This window comes from Bubalus bubalis, chromosome 16, assembly GCF_019923935.1.
Source record: "Bubalus bubalis isolate 160015118507 breed Murrah chromosome 16, NDDB_SH_1, whole genome shotgun sequence".
Taxonomy (NCBI): domain Eukaryota; kingdom Metazoa; phylum Chordata; class Mammalia; order Artiodactyla; family Bovidae; genus Bubalus; species Bubalus bubalis.
In genome coordinates, this window is record NC_059172.1 from 74,472,512 (window position 1) to 74,475,887 (window position 3,376).

Genomic DNA, 3,376 nt, shown 5'->3' on the forward strand with positions numbered 1-3,376 from the left:
TTCTCCAGGCCAGGTTTCAACAGTACATAAATGGTGAACCTCCAGGTGTTCAAGCTGGATTTAGAAAAGGCAGAGGAACCAGGGATCAAATTGACAATATCCGTTGGATCATTGAAAAAGCAAGAGAGTTCCAGAAAAATAATCTTCTGCATTACTGACTATGCCAAAGCCTTTGACTGTGTGGATCACCATAAACTGTGAAAAATTCTTCAAGAGAAGGGAATATCAGACCACCTGACCTGCCCCTTAAGAAATCTGTATGCAGGACAGGAAGCAACAGTTAGAACTGGATATGGAACAACAGACTCGTTCAAAATCAGGAAAGGAGTACGTCAAGGCTGTATGTTGTCACTCTGCTTATTTAACTTCTATTCAGAATACATCATGAGAAATGCTGGGCTGGATAAAGCACAAACTGGAATCAAGATTGCCGGGAGAAATCTCAATAACCTCAGATATGCAGATAACACCACCCTTATGGCAGAAAGCAAAGAAGAACTGAAGAGCCTCTTGATGAAAGTGAAAGAGGAGAGTGACAAATTTAGCTTAAAAGTCGACATTCAGAAAATTAAGATCATGGCATCTGGTCCCATCAATTCATGGCAAATAGATGGGGAAGCAATGGTAACAGTGGCAGACTTTATTTTCTTGGCTCCAAAATCACTGCACATGGTGACTGCATCCATGAAATTAAAAGACGTTTGCTCATTGGAAGAAAAGCTATCACCAACCTAGACAGCATATTAAAAAGCAAAGACATTACTTTACCAACAAAGGTCCATGTAGTCAAAGCTATGATTTTTCCCATAGTCATGTATGGATGTGAGAGTTGGGCTATAAAGAAAGCTGAGAGCCAAAGGATTGACGCATTTGAACTATGGTGTTGGAGAAGACTCTTGAGAGTCCCTTGGACTGCAAGGAGATGCAACCAATCAATCCTAAAGAAATCAGTCCTGGTTGTTCATTGGAAGAATCGATGCTGAAGCTGAAGCTCCATTACTTTGGTCACCTGATGTGAAGAACTGACTCATTTGAAAAGACCCTGATGCTGGGAAAGATTGAAGGAGCGAGGAAAGGGGGACGACAGAGGATGAGATGGTCAGATGGCATCACCGACTCTATGGACATGAGGTTGAGCAAGCTCCAGGAGTTGGTGATGGGACAAGGAAGCCTGGTGTGCTGCGGTCCATGGGGTCGCAAAGAGTCGGACATGACTTAACAACTGAACTGATTATATTTCAAGTACTAGACTCTATGTAAAGGTCCAGGTTCATTCTGAGCATGTACAAAAGTACCAATATGGAAAATAGTAACTACTTATCATAATGTAAAAGTTTTCATGAGTATTTGATTTATTTTTAAGAAACTAATATTGATTCCTGAAAACCTGTTAAAATTATAGAATTTCAAGACATATACTTCTTACTTCCTGGGTCAGCTGAAGAAGTAAATGTTCATTTGTCCATATAAACTTGCAGATACAGTTCTTAACCATTTTTATATTTTGAGTAGTATGTTTGATAGGGTTTTGTATTGCATTTTCACTGAATAAAATATCATTTATTACAGTGATGTTGAAATTTTTTTCCCAATATTTCATCCTTCTCCCACACAAACCCCAGCCCTTTGTGATAATGGAGATTAAAAGTCTAATACTATGACATCCCCACAATTTTTATCATGAGCATAACATTTCAATCATGCAAAAATACAGATATATTTGTATTGACTTATTTCTAAAAAATCATCTTATTGTGTTTACCCAAAACTTCCTATCTAATGATACTGCAGTTTATGTGCAGTAAAATCTATTGAGATAGTTACCAAAGTCAATTATTACGAATTTTTTGCTGCCTCTGAAGCCAAATATGCATACTAGCATTTTTAAATCTATAGGATACATTCATAAGCAGAATTCATGGTATAATTGAATGATAGTGTTGCTGTATTCTGTTCCAAAAACTGCATACAATTTCGTTCTTCAAAGAGAATGTAAATGCCAACTCACTCATATTACTGACAGAAATTAGCATGATCATGTATAATTTTCACCCTTAAAGATTAAAATATACCTTAAAATATAGTATTTGCATCAACAAATTTCATATTAAAGGAAAATGCTAACATGTATAAACATGTTTAAAGCTTGATTTTGATTACATTTAGTTCAGTTCAGTTACTCAGTCGTGTCCGACTCTTTGTGACCCCATGAATCGCAGCACACCAGTCCTCCCTGACCATCACCAACTCCCAGAGTTTACCCAAACTCATGTCCATCGAGTTGGTGATGCCATCCAGCCATCTCATCCTTTGTCATCCCCTTTTCCTCCTGCCCCCAATCCCTCCCAGCATTAGGGTCTTTTCCAATGAGTCAACACTTACATGAGGTGGCCAAAGTATTGGAGTTTCAGCTTCAGCACCAATCCTTCAAACGAACACCCAGGACAGATCTTCTTTAGGATGGACTGGTTGGATCTTCTTGCAGTCCAAGGGACTCTCAAGAGTCTTCTCTAAGGAGAACATAGGCGAAAACACTCTCTGACATAAATCACAGCAGGATCCTCTATGACCCACCTCCCATCATATTGGAAATAAAAGCAAAAATAAACAAATGGGATGTAATTAAAATTAAAGGTTTCTGCACAGCAAAGGAAACTATAAGCAAGGTGAAAACACAGTCTTCAGAATGGGAGAAAATAATAGCAAATGAAGCAACTGACAAACAACTAATCTCAAAAATATACAGCCAACTCCTGCAGCTCAACTCCATAAAAATAAGCGACCCAATCAAGAAGTGGGCCAAATAACTAAACAGACATTTCTCCAAAGAAGACATACAGATGGCTAACAAACACATGAAAAGATGCTCAACATCACTCATTATCAGAGAAATGCAAATCAAAACCACAATCAGGTACCATTTCATGCCAGTCAGAATGGCTGCTATCTAAAAGTCTAAAAGCAATAGATGCTGGAGAGGGTGTGGAGAAAAGGGAACTCTCTTACACTGTTGGTGGGAATGCAAACTAGTACAGCCACTATGGAGAACAGTGTGGAGATTTCTCAAAACCTGGGAATAGAACTTCCTTATGCTTCCCTGGTGGCTCAGTGGTTAAAGCGTCTGCCTGGAATGCAGGAGACCCAGGTTCGATCCCTGGGTTGGGAAGATTCCCTGGAGAAGGAAATGGCAACCCACTCCAGTATTCTTGCCTGGAGAATCCCATGGAGGGAGGAGCCTGGTAGGCTACAGTCCATGGGGTCGCAAAGAGTTGGACACAACTGAGCAACTTTGCTTTCACTTTCATGACCCAGCAATCCCACTACTGGGCACACACACTGAGGAAACCAGAATTGAAAGAGACATGTGTACACAATG

The 3,376-nt window shown here is 39.6% G+C and overlaps 1 non-coding gene across 1 annotated transcript; it reads left to right on the forward strand.

Moving 5' to 3' along the window:
* Nucleotides 1-3,094: 3,094 nt before the first annotated feature.
* On the forward strand, nucleotides 3,095-3,166 carry TRNAS-GGA. The gene has a single exon. It is a non-coding gene; the product is annotated as a tRNA-Ser (tRNA).
* Nucleotides 3,167-3,376: the final 210 nt, after the last annotated feature.